This window comes from Podarcis erhardii (assembly GCF_964252035.2).
Source record: "Podarcis erhardii genome assembly, chromosome: 5".
Classification (NCBI taxonomy): Eukaryota; Metazoa; Chordata; class Lepidosauria; order Squamata; family Lacertidae; genus Podarcis; species Podarcis erhardii.
In genome coordinates, this window is record NC_138509.1 from 35,284,820 (window position 1) to 35,301,576 (window position 16,757).

Sequence of the window (16,757 nt, forward strand, 5' to 3'; positions counted from 1 at the left end):
AATTGTTGCAACAGTAAACAAACAACTTGCCCCGATAAAATTGCAGACTTTTCAAGTATAAAATACCGGTATGCAAAATATATGAAATTAACTGGTAGTTAACCCAGTGTTGCTTGGGAATGGTAAGAAACCAAAACAACACAACAGCCTCCAAGATTTATTAATGGATTGTTTAATTTGTTGATTTCTGGGCTATACACAAAGCCCAGGTCTGGGGTGTTTCAGAGGGGAGGGATTATGGCAGACTGAAGGTTTCTCATCGGCTTCTTACTGATGGACATATCAGTGTAGCCTCTGATGATAGCCAGATACACGTTTGTCAAAAGAAGTTGAAACGAAGGAATGGAACTGTTGCTTTAAAAAGTTTGTTCTTTGTGAGATAGGGAGATTGCAATTTTTCCTGCCTTGTGGTTTGAGTGACAAGAGGCCAAGGACTCATCTTGCCCAAACCATGCTGCAGTCCTATTATGGACACTGACCGCAAACACGTCCCTTTCTTAATTATCTTCAGAACAAGATAATTTACAACTCGGAAGCGTTTCTGCGTCTGCCAGTGAAAATTGGTAGGTTAACTGCTTTCTGGAATAAAGGAGAAGGAAAAAGCTACTGCTTATAGCGTCAAGTAAAAGTGACGAAAAGCTGGATTTATGGCGTGGAATGAGAAAGTTTTAACCTGACAAGGGGAATCTATGCAGCTTGAAGTGGATTATTTTTTATGTGTGTTTAGGAAATTGAAAGTTACTTTGCCAGCTGACACTATTCCTGGGAATGGAATATGCTTCTTTCAAAATGAGGCAGGTGCAAGCTGTGAAATTGTTGTAGTGATGGAAGCTGTTTAGAGACAGAAGTAATATTCCATACTTTTCCGTGTATAAGACTAGGGTTTTTTTACTTTAAAATAAGGTTAAAAATCTGGGGGCGTCATACACGGATAGTGCATATGCCCATTTTCTAAATTTGGGGTCCCCCAAAGTAGGGGGCATCTTATACATGGGGGTGTATTATACACGGAAAAATATGGGGTCTATAAAAATGCAGGGAAAGCATTAAAGTTCAGAATATCACAAGAATGAAAAGGAAAAAAGGAGGCAAAAGGAATAACGGTGGAAGAAAGGAGATCTTCAGGGACCCTTCTTACTGTGGATATTAAGCAGATGCCAACAGAGCAAACAAAGTCTCTTAATGCAAAAACGGAGGTTTTAGAGGGTAAAAATAGATAAAAATTTGACAAGATTAGAAGGAACAGTCAATGAAATGAGCAATGAAACTAAACCGGAGATGAATGAAATGGAAAAAGGGATCAGAAATGTTATAGATGCTCTAGATGATAAAGAACAGGTAGGACTGAGGGATGAAACTGGCAAAGCTAGAAGGAGCAACTGATCAGGTGGAAGAACCCACTATACAAATGTATGGCGAAATGAAGAAACTAAATGATAAAGCTGAGATTCTGGAAAAGAAAAACAAAGTTAAAAATGGAGAGATATTTTGATAATCTGACATCTATAGAATTGAGGGAGGAAGAGTTTTACCTACGACTTGGGAGTGATCCCAGGGGATAGAGCTATTAAATCCCTGGTATTCTTTTTGGAAAAAGAATGGAAGAATTGCATATGGAAACTGAAAAGAGAAGGCTGGAAAAACATGGTAAATACAACAGGAAGTGGAAATTGACAATACAGAACTGAGTGTGGACCAATGGATATGGAATATTGTCTCGATGTGTTCACAGCAGAGAGACTTATCAGAACAGAGCAGGAAAGATTTATCATAATTTAACATAGAGGCATGGTTGCTGAAATGGTTGGCAGCAAGATTGTTATGTTTAATTAGAAACTATTAGAGGGACATATCAATATTATTAATTGGGTACCCTTTTGTGCAATATTTGGATTTGAAGATTGGGGAAATACTTTTTTATGGAAAATGCAATAGTTGGATGTTGTCATGGAGCAAATGTTTTGAATAATTATTTTAATGTAATTGACAGATGGAGAATCGGAAGTCCCTTTTCTTTTCTCCTTTTTTCTTTCCCCCCTTTTTTATTTTGCTGTATCAAAAAAAAAGCTTTAATAAACATTAGCTAAGTAATAATAATAATTAACCCAGCTCCAGATCAGTTTGGGAATGGGGCTAATGTTTCATTAGGGATTGGGGGACAATGACACTGCAGCTTGTTTCCCCACCTCCTGATGAACCGTAGAGAGCATAATGGTTCAATCCTGCTGGATGCTGGTATGCTGGCATGTTCACTGCAGGAACACATCAGCAAAGCAGTCCACTGCAGCCAACAGTCCTGCATAATTGGTGGGTCTCTCCTGCACTGCTGCTGCATGAGCTTGGCTCTTATGTTAGGTCTGCTTTCCCTCCCCTCTCTGCAACTAAGGTAGTTTCTTTTGTTAACCATGATTTTAGCAAATGCTGCAGTCCTTCCTCTGTCTTGAGTAAACTTCATAATTTACTGATGTTGGGAATGTTCCATCAGACCTAATGAGAGATGCTGAGTTAGATAAGATGTAGTGAGTGAGTTCTAATGCCATTATTGTTTTACAGATAGCGTTATTTTACTATAGAATCCCTTCTGTCTCATCTTAAAAATTCCTTTCTTTAGGTAGGAGTCTTACCTTTATACAGTGAAATCCCACACATACCTCAGCATCTTCCAGCCAGGCAAGCAAGGGGCACTGCCACAGTTCAAGGACACATTCCAGCCAGAAAAAAGCACTTGAAGGTACAGAGTAGGACCATGAGGGACAAAGTCTAGGAATAGAGGACATGGCCTGGAAAGAGTCCAGAGGGACATACTTCTGGGCTTGAAGTTCCCCACCACTCTGGTAAATGATCAACCTGAGTTGCTGTGCTCTCAGTTGATGCATTCAGTTGCATATGGAGGAGGCCATCTTGCCTCTTAAGGATTATATAAGCTGCTTTCCCCCCCTGTTCTTTTATATCCCATTCAGCTCTTCTCAGGCCAGAGGAAAAGGAAAACTTAGGCATCCTACCACCAGCTTTGGCAGAAAGCATGTTGGATGCTTTTCTTGCCTGTGTAGTTTTGCTTTATTCATATACTGTTCCTTTACGCCTGATAATTATTGTTGTTGGATTGGATAGTTTGTACAATCAGCTTTCGTTATTCATTTTAGAGCTTCACCATATTTGACAGATATTTGGGTGTATCTCTTGAGCGAAAGAACTGTCCACTCCAAGGTCCATAAATTCAGTCTGATTCAGTTTACATACTTTCGCTCGCCTAGCGCTTGAATTTGACCCCAGCATTAAAAGGGTTGAACAAAGCTGCATGAAATTGACTTAAATTCCTCTCATAAGTTGCAAAATATTTAATATGGGGGCGGGGGAAGAATAGTGGAAAAAGAGACTATTGAGCTATGCAAAATGAAAGTGATATAGAAGTGAGCAGAACTCCTTTTACTGTCTTCAAAATCTTTATTAGCTATAGCCTTCACCTTCATAAAAGTGATTTCTGAAAACCCAAAGTTGGGCCGCTGCAGCAGACATAGAAACCTATGTAAACACATTTATTGCTATCTACCAGTAGCAAACTAAGGCTATGTATGCCTTGCTACTTACACAGGTTTCAGCATGCTTCTGCCACTGGTGTTTGATGCAAAAAACACATGATGTACTTGGTCACAGTCCAAAGGTCATAGAACTGTAGAATTGGAAAGGACCCTGAGGCTCATCTACTCCCAACCCCCTGCAATGCAGGAATCTCAACTAAAGCATCCATGGCAGATGGCCATCCAACTTCTGCTTAAAAACCTCCAATGAAGGAGAGTCCACACCTTCTGAGGGAGTCTGTTCCACTGTCAAACAGCTCTTCTTGTCAGAAAGTTTTTCCTGGTGCTTAGTCAGAATCTGCTTTCTTGTAACTTGAAGCTATTGGATTGAGTCCTACCCTCCAAAGCAGGAGAAAACAAGCTTGCTCCATCTTCCATGTGACAGCCCTTTAGACATTTGAAGATGGCTATCACATCTCCTTTCAGCCTCCTCTTATCCAAGCTAAACATACCAAACTTCCTTAACTGTTCTTCATAAGGCTTGGTTTCCAGACCCTTGATCATCTTGGGCACACGTTCCAGCATGTCAATATCCAAGTGCCAAGTGTCTTTAAACTGTGGGGCCCAGAATTACACACACTGTTCCAGGTGATGTCTCACTAAGTCAGAATAGAACAGTACTATTACTTCCCTTGACACTATACTTCTGTTGATGCAGCCAAGAATAGCATTAGGGTTGTTTTTGTGTGTTTTTGCTGCTGTATCATGTTGTAGACTCATGTTAAGCTTATGATCTACTAAGACCCCTAGATCTTTTACACGTGTACTACTGGCAAGTCAGGCTTCCCCCATCTTATATTTGTGCAGCTGGTGCTTCCTGTATAAATGTAGAACCTTACATTTGTCCCTATTGAAATTCATTTTGTTAGTTGGGGTGTGTGTGTCACTTCTCCAACCTGTTAAGGTCATATTGAATCCTGATTCCACATTCTGTGGCAGTAGCTACCCCTCCTGTTTCCTGTCATCTAGCAATTTGCTGAGCATTCCCCCAGTTCCTTCATCCAAATTGTTTATAAAGGTGCTGAACAACAGGCCCAGGACAGAATCCTACAGCACCTCACTTGTCACTTTTCCCCAGGATGATGAGGAACCATTTGTGAACACTTGTCAGCCAATGAACCAGCTACAAAACCACCTAACAGTAACCTCGTCCTGCCCACATTTTGCCATCTTCTCCGCACAAATACCATGGGGGACTTTGTCAAAAAGCCTTACTGAAATCAAGATACACTATGTCCACAGCATTCCGCTGAATTGGAGTTCAGTGAAGGAAATAAATCAGCGAATGGGCATTGGGTGAAGGCCTCCCCACCTATGCTCTGGTGTGAACATCAGTATAAAAATGCAACTTGAAATGCAACAGGTGCCCTCGCTGCAGTTCAAGCTGCTAATGTGTACATAGTCAAACTGTCTGAAGAATCTCTTTCAAAGAGAAGCTGTGGAGAGAACAATATAATGCATTGTGGAACAATCATTTCCAATCCTCTGACTGCAAATGCACAAATGCCAGCTTACAGGTATTTTAGTATATCTCCCCTGTGGGCATAGTTTGGAGTTTCAAAGCTGTAAATGCTTTCCCCACCGCATAAGCAGATAATTCAGAAAAGTAATCTGAAAGACCATAATCGTATTCCTGAGAATAATAAAATGATGAAAATTGCATCGCTTGAAGATCACATCTAGTTAGCAAGAGATCCTACTCTTTAACCTTATTTTTAAATCACTGCTTTTGCTATAGGAGTTGCAACCTTAAGGAGGTTGGGAAATGGTCCATGCTGAGTGAAGAGGGTTTGACATTTATTAACCCAGCTTTGTGCACATCTATTAGCAATTTGCTCCAAATAGCCTTTTTTGGGGGGCACCTTTGTACCTTGCTTATGCTGTAATTTCCAACCAGTACAAAAGCAAGGCAGTATAACTCTGAGCAATCTAGAAGAAACCTCAAATCTCATCATGGCACAGGGTAGGTTCAAAAGCAGCCTCAGATAATTTTTGAATAGTTTCTTGCTTGGCAACATTAGTCCAGCCCCAAAAAGAGTGACGGTAGTGCTTTTTATGAGTGGCTAAACATGCTTGGGAAACTGCAAAGGGCTTTTATTTTACACTTCTCAAATGATTACATTGTCTCACAAGCTCTTATTATCAATTAGGAATGTGCAAAAGAAGTGATAAACTTCTGTTTGCGGAGAGACTTTCATTTTAAAACATTTGAGTAGCTTTTTGTCAGCATCTAAAATGATTCACCAGCAACAAAGTAAATCACAAATCAGTAAGAGGTATAGGAAGCCTAGGAAGCTATTCCAGAGTTGGGGTGCCATCACTGAAAAGGCCCCTTCTGCACTTAATCTCTGAAAGAGGAAGGCCTTAGTGTACTGGGTTCTGCACTAGATGTGCTGCTCTTCAGACTGTATCACTTCAAGAAGACAGAGGTTGCATTTCCCCCCATGTTGACAGGAGGGAGAATTTCCTCAATAAGCATGTGTTGATAGCTGTTTTGGTTTTTGAGACAGGGCCAGCCTCTAACATCGGGCAGAGTAAAGTGCCATAAACTGGAGGGTAGGGATGCCAAAAGCTATATGTACCCCATGGCCTTCCCTGTGCCCTGTAAGGTAGTGTCTCCCTTAGGTATGATGGATGGTGTCACTTCAATACCGCTAATGGAAAATTCAGCTGCCAGTCCAGATGTGGAATGGGAAAGGTGACATCTGTCCCTTTGCCTCAGGTGGCATAATGTATTTCTCTGAGGCCAAGTGTGTTGTGTAGGAGACCTTTCAATACCACATATACATTTTCTTTCAGGTTACTTCTCACAAGAGAGGAAAGGCACTAACCCTTTGAGAATATTGATGTATTTTAGGATTCAGGCTGGGTTTATGCTTGAGTTACAAGGGTTTTAAAAAATAATAATAATAAAGCCAAGAAAAATGGCAATGGCGGTGACCCTGACCTAACCAGCTCTAGTATCCCAGCTCACTCACTGAAGACACTTCATGGAATGCATCTGTTCCCAAGATCTTCCTTGTCCTTGTCCCTATTTTTGTTGCTGCTCAGAATAGATAATGTTCTGCTTCCTCAGTACTGCGAACTTGCTTGTCTGGCAAGAGGATTCAAGTATGGCAAGCTTTCCATACTTTTAAATTAGCTGTTGTTTGTTTTGTTTTTTAAGTTGAAAGTGGTTATTTGAGATGGGCCTAGCCAATGTATGCAGGCAATTTCAGACAAGATATTAGAGTTACGACCTGTAAATTAGATTTAAGGGTGTGGGAGGGGGAAAGAGCAAAAATTGACTGGAATGAATGCTAGCAGGCAGGTTTTTATTGGAGGCAGATTGGGGTATGTGGGAAAATGCCTTTTGACCAGGAAAGTTGAAAACAAATGAATAAACAAAACAAATGCCTCAAAACCAAATAGTACACAGTAGATCAAAGGCACAGTCATTTAGGAATGCAAGTGAGTCCTTACCCAGCCTTTAATGGAGAGAGAAGTACTGGCTTGAGATTGGTCAGCGTGGATTTCCCCCCATCTTCTTTGATGTTGTGCTTAGAGTGGGTTCAGCACTCCTAAGTTATTCTAAAACCAATCTTTATTATTAAGATATTGAGAAATATCGCCTTACTAGCCAACATATTTAAAGATCTCATTGATATGTACCAAGGGCAAATGTGCCTACATACACATACAGAGAAATCACAAATACATGGAAATTAGATCAGAAAGATTAAAATATTTAAAAGCCAAGTAAATAAGGGAAAATAAAGTATACAGGTAGACATCATGATTTTGCTTCATCTATAAATGTACTAAATTTCTCTGTTAAGCTGTCTGTACACTATACATCTATTCTAAAATATGCAAGTTTATTTAAAAAAGACCCCAAGTATGAGTATGAAGTATGAGTAGTTCTGACCGATTTCCAGTGAGCACCAATGGACTGTCTAGTTGAGATTAGCAAATCTGTAAACAGTTCTAAGTACTTCTGAGGCTGGGTCTTTTAAAAGTCACATGAAGACAAGCCATTCTTCACCCTTGAAGAATTGCCCTTGTGTTTTGAGAACAGCATTGTTTGCTTACAAAGTTGGGCAATGCTATTAAAGCAGAGTCCGCCAACCATTCTGGGTCCATGGGCGCATTTCTGCACTGGAGAAACATTTGGGCATACTTCACGCACCACAAGCTACACTCATTGGCTACAACAGAATGTTTCTTTCAATTTCAGTAGGGTGAAGGTACCCTTTGGGTGCCATGGAAGGCCTACTGCCTGTTGCAAACCCTGTTTTAAAAGTAATGTCTCTACCTCAGGCACATGGGTTGGAACCTCAAACCTTATATGGTAAGGGTTGCTACCTTGACATTGGATGCAAATCTTCCATTCTCTCTTGGAGAGTGTTTGTGGCTCTTTCCAACCACCTCATCTCCTGGCCCTGTAGTTTTATCATTCCCACAACAGAATGCAGAAGGTCCCTTCTTCAATCCCTGGCATCTCCAGTCACAAGGATCAGTCAGCAGGTTTATGGACCAAGCAGTCAGACCTGGTATAAGGCAGCTTCTGATGCACCTACAGAAGTGAGGGGAATGTTGAGTATCTGGCAGGGGGAGACCCATAGCTAGTTGGGTGCATTTGTCCACAATGACTCACAAGTGGCCCTCCTTAGAAATATGCCGCATCAACTAAAAATATCTAAAGGGCAGACTCGAATGACCTTTCATCCCCTTTTCCTTTTTTGCTTTATGGCATGATTTTATTTCTCATAAAAATATTGAGGCACAAGGTCTCTCAGTGTCACCATAATATTCAAACGCCTGGCTCGTCCAAGACTTAATGGAACGTTTGCTCTCAATAATGATGTCACTCACAGGTGGAAGATACTTTTATTTTTACATAACTTTGTTACTTGTAAAGGGAATGTTTCTATGAATCAGACTATTTCTTTGGAGCTGCCCTGTACCTTTCTACTTTTGTCCTTCCAAGAATTTTTTTATTCTTTGTTTTTCTTCTTTTTGTTATGTTTACATTTCTTAACAAAATCAATAAAATGTTAAGTGGAAAACACAGACACACAAGAGGTGTGTGTTACATTTGTGGGCATCCTTCACTGAGTACAGCAGCCATGCATATTGTTTTCGTTAGGAAAGTGAAATGCTAAGGATTCCTTGTGGGAAAGTAACTTGTAAGACACTGTGAAACTTGCACACATGCAAGTAACGTGGTCTGATAAATTGTGGTGCCATTATTTGCAAGGCTGTGGTAGTGTGGTAAAAAGTAAAGAGTTTTGTTCTGCTGTCATGGAATCCAGAAGAGCTGACCGGCCGTTTGTCATGGCAGCAGTTTTTTTTTGAAACATACTATTTCCCCACCCCTGCCCAAGTAGGAGAGAAAAATAAAGGCAACTCTGCCTTAAAGGAATGGAGTTTTCTCTGTTTTTGTCATACTCTTAATATGTACCGTTCTTTGTCTAATATTCTAATTAACTAGACCCATGTTTTTATTACTACATTTTGAGTCTTCCCTTGGGTAATGACTTATGTTGAGTTCAGGCCTTGTGGGCTGCAGTAAAATGAGTTGTTAGGATTGCATAATAACACACTTTGCACACTGTGTGTTCAGATCAGTTTACGTGGGTGGTGAGGAGAGAAGAATGGAGGGGAAAGTGGTGGAGTGAGGGAGAGGAAATAAGGTGAAGGAGATAAAGGGAACGGCATCCTCCCTTTGGGCTTTGGCCCCACCTACTTTTGGGTGAGGCCTGACTCACACCAGCACACAGCACATTACCCCCAGAGAGTGTGGGCCAGATGAGAAAAAAAATAAAGCCAAAAGAGAGTTTGCAAGTAGCAAAGCGAAGAAGCCATAAATGTGAGCAAAAGCAATTTTGTGGATTGAGATGCGTGCATATAAATAAATTCTGGGTTGGTGCTTGTTCACACCTCTGTTCAAGCCCAGCTATGGCTCTGTGTGTTCCAGTGAACTTCCCTAAGACTTCCTGCATTTTGGAACCAACCCATAGACCTTCTGGGCAAACCTGGGATTTATAACAGCCATGTGGGGAAAACCATGACCTCAATCCACAGGATTATTGTAGGGACAAATTTTCACACGGTGGAAGTATGTTGTTTGAAATTAAATCCCATGGAAATGACTAAGATTTCCCAAATAACCTCTTTAGGATGGGAGTGTAAAGAGTGCCATAGCAATGGCTAGTAATGTATAGACTTGTGCTGGAGCAGAGATAGGGAACGTGTGGCCCTCCAAATAGTGTTACACTCCATTGCCACTCAGGTCCAGCCGCCGTGACCAGTGATGATCAGGGATAATGAGAGCTGCAGTCTAACAATAACAGGAGGGCTACATGTTCCTCACCTCTGCGTGAGATGGATGTTGAATGCACAGGAGGTCCTCCTTCTAGGCACACCAACCAAGTTGGCATTGTTGTGCTTGCACTACAACTTTTTGCAGTATGTCCAGTGACATTAGAAAGCTGAGCCTTCCATCCTTTCTAGTCATCCTATCTGATCATGCTTCACATCAAAGGACTCCTTGTACAAAGTACTACTTTTTTAAAAAACAAAAACAAAACAAAGCAGGCTTCTCTGTTTTCTCCAAGCAGCTCTTGGCTCTTAGCCTGCCTAACTTTTGCAATGAGTTTAAGCAACATCTGCTCTGCCCATTAAAGTGATTTTTCCTTGCACTGGCCTCGAGCCTATGTCTTTGCTGCAACTCATTAACAGCAATTTCCTTCCCAAACCTAAGAGTTCACTGAACTCCAAATTGGATTGTAGTCCCACACATCTATATCATGAAATGCATGAGATTTCTGTATAACCAATCCTGGCTCCATGTTTCTATGTGCCTTGGCCAGCGGAGTATTAGGGGGGCCCACATGACATGCCTGGCATTTGGCAAAGGCGCTGGTGCTTCAGAAGTGGTAGCAGGCAATTATGCAGTATGGACCTCTTCCCCTGTGGCACAGCTGGCATTAATTACTAGCGAAGGGGCTGCCAGTCAGTGGGCTACATATATGTTCTTCCATTTTTAAAAAAGGGTCATGTTTCTGGTGCCATTTGAAAAGGCCAGTGGGGTAACAGAGTCATCTAAGAGTGACTGATCATAGTGATGAATCAGCAGATAGATTTCAAAGTCCCTCTTGTTGCCATTGGCTTAGCTGCTCTGATGTCACAGATGCACGGTAAGCTAGGCTGGAACCAAGAGGCTTGCTCTCTGGAGGGTGTTTGACAGGGACAGATGTTTCCGTGATTCTCCAAGTTAGTGTGTGCGGCATACCAATTCCAGATTTAGGGCTAGTTTCCCTGTGTGCGTGCTTGGTGTCCTAATTTCTCTGACACTTCTGAGCCTATACTGGCTTAGGAGCTGTGTGTTAACATATCAGGAGTGGACAGAAGACTGGCTGCTACCAATTATCCAAGCATAGTGCTGCCTGACACTTTAAACTATGGAGCTAGAACAACAAGTGCCCAGCCTGTGTCCTGAACTCATGGATCATGGCAGGACCCCTAATTTAGAACCAGCCTTCAAGCTGTGGCTACCACACCACTGAATTTCCTGGTTTTGCTTATGCTGTCGTTACGTGCTGCTCACTTCCCATATTCTGGTATCTTAGGTTGATGGCACAGTCACAGAGGTGCAACTGGAATTTGGCAGCTACTGTAGGAGCAGATGAGTTTCTCTTAATAGTTTGCATGCGTGAGGCAGAACTCTACCCCAGAAGCTCATTTGCCTCTCAGTGTTCCCCCCACCAACTGAATATCTGGCTCTGGAGCACAGTTTTTAACTTGAAGCATTCTATGTTAACATCTCTTATGTCTGGGGCAATTTTTTAGCATTGTGTCTCAATTGCTCGATCCTGGCGACAGCTCGTCCCGTGCTGACCACTTAAAAGTTCACCGAGAGGCAACTGGTAATGTAAGAGGAGCCAGTCATCAGCTGGAGGCTCCAGGCACAAAGTGGGTCAGATTTTACAAATTCCCCACTATCCTCCTTATCAGTTCATCAGTTTTACAGCTAACCACATGTGGTTGCAGTTACTTTGCAAGAAGCAACTGCAGGACAAATGCTCACATGAAGCTGCCTTATACTGAATCAGAGTGTGCAGTCATTAAGCTCAGCACCATCTACTCTGATGGGGAGGAGGCCTGCTAAGTCTCCAGCCCTGCAATATGGGGCCTTTTAAGCAGAGATGCTGGATATGTAGACCAGATCCAGGCGCTTTTGGAAGAAACTGATTTTCTGGATCCATTTCAATCCGGGTTTAGGTCCGGTGTTGGCACAGAAACTCCTTTGGTCACCCTGTATAGTGACCTGTTTTGAGAGAGAGACAAGAGAAACATGTCCCTGTTAATTCTTCTCAACCCTGTTAATTCTTCTCTGTACCATTGACCATGATATGCTTCTGGAGTGACCGTCCAAACTAGGGGTGGATGGCGCCCCTTTGCAGTGGTTCCAGTCCTACTTGGTCGTTCCCAGAGGGTGTTGCTTGGGGAATGCTTTTCAGCCACATGGAAGCTTCAATGTGGGGTCCTACAAGACTCAATCCTATCCCCTACGTTGTTTAACAACTACATGAAACCGCTGGGTGGGGTTATCCGGAGGTCTGAAGTATGTTGTCAGCAGTATGCTGATGACAGTCAGCTCTATTTCCCCTTTACATCTGCAGGTGAGGCAGTGGAAGTGCTGGACCAGTGTCTTGCCTCAGTAATGGACTGAATGAGAGCCAACAAACTGAAACTCGATCCAGATAAGACTGAGACACTGTTAGTGGGTGGGAGAAGATGGGTGGGAGATAACCTGCTCTTGATGGGGTTACACTTCCTCTGAAGGTGCATGTTCATAGCTTGAGGGTACTCCTGGATCCTTTGTTGTCGCTCAAGGCTCAGGTGGCCTCAATGGCCTGGAATGCCTTCCATTAGCTTTGGCTGATGGCCCAGCTACACCCCTATCTGGCCAGGGATAGCCTAACTACTGTTGTCTATGCTCTGGTAACCTCAGGGTTAGATTACTGCAATGTGTTATTCATAGGGCTGCCTCTGAAGACGATTCGGAATCTTCAGTGCAGAATTCAGTGGCCAGGTTGCTCACTGAAGCAAGACGGTTTGAGCACATTACACTGATCCTGGTCTGACTGCACTGGCTATCAATTAGATTCTAGGCCTAGTGCTGGTCTTGACCTATAAAGCCTTAAACAGTTCAGGACCACAATACCTCAAGGACTGCCTCTTTCCATACGAACCCAACTGGACCCTGAGATCATCTTCTAAGGCCCTCCTTCGTGTGCCTCCTCCTTGAGAGGTCAGGAGGGTGGTAACACGAGAATGGGCCTTCTCTGCAGTGACTCCCCATCTGCAGAATGCTCTCCCCAGGGAAGTTCGCCTGCCCCCTTCATTGTACATCTTTAGGTGCCAGGCAAAAGCATTCCTTTTTAACCAGGTCTTTGGTTGATTTGATTGACATCCTATGTCCTTTTAAAATGTGGATTTTTTTTTTTGGGGGGGGGGTTATTGGGTTGTTGTTTTTATTTTGATTATGTATTTTGTGGTTTTATATTTTGATTTTATTCTGCGAACTGCCCTGAGACCTCTGGGTGTAGGGTGGTATATAAATTCTAATTCTAATAATAATCATAGAATCATAGAGTTGGAAGAGACCACAAGGGCCATCGAGTCCAACCCCCTGCCAAGCAGGAAACACCATCAGAGCACTCCTGACATATGGTTGTCAAGCCTCTGCTTAAAGACCTCCAAAGAAGGAGACTCCACCACACTCCTTGGCAGCAAATTCCACTGTCGAATAATAATAATTAGACCCTGAGCTTTCTGCATACAAAGCATATGCTTTTCTATTAGTATTTGGGTCATTTCTGTTTAGCAAGCAGTGAAAAGTGAATAAAGAGCTGCAGCTGACAAGCCCCAGGTGATGAATCTGTTGTTGGGCTCTACGAGGCTTCAACCCAATTTAAAGAAGTGTTAATCAGTCAGAAGAGGTTTAGTTGATTAACCCATTGACTTAAATTTTGCATATGGGTATAAGTATTTCTGATGCATATTTCTTTCTTAGTTTGTAGCACCAGGTTATCTCAAAAGAGGCATTCTTTTGATCTGCGGGAGAGGTGCGAATAATGCCTCTTTCAACATGGTGTTGCGTTCTTGCCTTTGTACCTTTCAGGATCCAAAAAGGAGGCAAACCAACTGTAAAACCTTCTTAACTATTTACATTATTAATAAGGAGTCATTAATGAAGGTTAAAAATAGACAGGACTGCTGCAGGGGGTTGGACTAGATGACCCTCTGGGGTCCCTTCCAACTCTAAGATTCTATGATGTTTGATCACACAACTAAGAGGCTGCAAGTTAAATTACACGGCAATACTATTTAGGCACAACCCTCTTAAAATGATAGTGTCTTCACAGAGGCTATTAATTGAAAAACAAACAAACCAATCCATGAGGGACACCTATTTTGTTAATTAAATGTTTTGGATCAACTGGATCTCGGCATTTAATTGATTAAGCTATGGTTCACCACCCTTTAAAAAAAAAATTAAATTAAATTTTCCATTTTAACAATCCAATCAAATCACATTAAGTATTCCAAATTATACAAATACATATCATATAGTCTAAATATTCTGCCAAATTATAATTTTTTGTTGGGGCTTCCTATGCTTCAAGTTCAGTGGACAAGTGGATATATCTGGAATTTTGAGAAAGTGCTATGGGTGCTAGTCACAAAATGGCTGCCATGGGGATGAGCCACAACATAAAATGTCTGCCATAGGGTGTGTGTGTGTGTGTGTCATAACCCCAAATGTCTGCTAAGGGGGACAGCAGAATAACACAAAATGGCTGCCCCATTTCAAAAGAAAACAAAAAAGAGCAGAGACTCAAAAAGGTGTGAATAATCGTGTCCTCTTCATGGTGGGCACGTGTTGCGGTGAGATCACTAAGACTGATCTCACTGTCTGTGTGGGTGGGATCGTTTGGATAGCCACAACAACCCGATTGGGTCCCTCGGTTGCTGGGGTAATTCTGGCCAATAGGGTTGAGAGAATTGGCAGACGGGGACCTATTTATACTGCTGTACGTTGTGTCCAGCTTCCTCTTTTCGCATCGTGCATTGGATCACCCGCCCACCCTCCCTATATTTAGGGTTCATTATGACCTTGCTATGCCGTTGTGGGTTGTCTGCTTTTGGGGCAGGGCCCCAGTAGGAATTTTCCCATTTGGCTGATTGGCTGGTGCCACTTGGGTTTCTCCTGCCGCGTAGCAAATCTTCACAACTTTGTAAGGTTTGGCGGTTAGGCATTGGTTCAAGGTGTGATGAGGGAAGGTTGTCACACCTGTCCCTCCCAATGTGTGATAGGGTATTCCGTTAAAGGAATCCAGGTGCTCGTCATGCTTTTGTCCGATTCCTTTCCAGGGGTTAGGGTAACACCAGAGCACCTGGGAGCATTTTGAGGTGAGGTTGCGTCTGTGGTAGGGCCAATGCTCCCCCAGTATGTTTACCCTTACTGACTTCTGCCAGTTGTCAGTGCTGCCCTGCCGGCAGTGTAGGTGCAGCTAGTCGAACCAATGCCTAACCCTAACCACTCACATTCTCTAATCAATAAAGTTGTGGCCAACATTATGCCAATAACCTTAAACTAATATTGGTGTCAACTGTGTCTTTCTTTGTGAGGTCTTGGGGGTCTTTATACTCAATGCGTACACCCACCCATGTAAAAAAGGCATCTACATCAGTCATCCCTATGCTCACTTGCAGAAAGAAGTTCTTTGCAACTTGTCAAGTCCTGGCATCCAGTGAAATGTGGACATGCTTAAGGGGCACGTTTAATGAAAGAAAGGCCATGCCAGAACAAACAGGAAGTGAGCAGGAGGAGCAAACAGCCTCTTGTGCATGGCGGGTTATTGAGGTGATAGTTACTGAAACCAGTGCCACGTTTCTAGGAAAAGAAGTGCCGGAAATCACCACAAACTCCTCCCTTGATGTCATGAACTGGCAGGACAATGGGGAGGAGGAAGAGAATCCCAGCCATGGGTGTAGCCAAGTCTGGGACATGCCAGAGCAAGCTGGGGATGGGGAAGGAGAGGAAGTACAGGGTGATGGAGGATGATAAGGGGATGGGGGGTGTCAGTGCACAGGAACTGGGGCAGCAGGACCCATCACAAGAGCCAGAGGGGCTCTGAGGCATAGGGAGCAGCAGACAGGGCACTCCAGTAGATTGAGGCAGGCAAGGGCCCACAGCCCAGCTCCCTAGCTGGCCAGGTGGGTCTCGCTAGCTTTGGCAGCAGGTGAGAGATTCCTCAGTTGGAGTAGGCTTGGAACAGGTGAGGGTCATATGCCTCGTCAAGCCCAGATGCTGCAATCAGCAGGCAAAGTGCAAAAGTGAAGCAGAGCTGAGGTGCTGTGTCTGCTCAATAGCCCATGCTGAAGGACTTCAGCTTGGGTGTGCCAGGATCTCTGCGGGACTTTGGACATGTGGATTTAACCCTGGACTGGACCTACTAACTTGCTGCCAGGTAGGCTAGAGGTTCTGGACACTTTTAGAATGGCAATGGTGCCCACCTGAGAGGTGCTGGAACTGGAAAAATAAGCCCTTTTGTGGGTACCATAGGACAGGGGTGGACAACTTCCAATAGACTGCGATCTACTCACAAAATTAAAAACTGGCAGTGATCTACCCCTGTTTTTTAGGGGTTCAGGTCAAAGTTGTTGAGCTTTTGAGGGAGAGGGGGAAAGCCCCGTTTTTAGGGGGTTTGGGAGGCATATGTTCCTTAGCCAAACAATGTGATCCGAGGCTTTGCCATTTCATACTGAATGTGAAGGACGGGCAGTTTGGATGTTCTTACAAAACTAGCACAATGGGGGGAGTTTCTAATGTAACCCTTTCCAGGCCATTGGGCAGAGTGAGACAGTTGCCTCAGGCAGCAGGAGTGAGGACTTGTGGGATAGAGCAGTCTGTACCCCTTATTTCAGCCAGCATCCCTCACATGCAATGGAGGAGAACAGTCTCCCCACACCAGATACAGGTGCCAGACTGGTCTCCTTCTAAAGGGGAAGGAGGAGGATCCCATCTTGCCCTTCTCCCCAGGCATCTTGGGTGAGCCTAGGTGGAAAGGATTTATGTGGGGGACAATTTACACTTGATCCTCCACCAGTGGCAGCATGAAATGA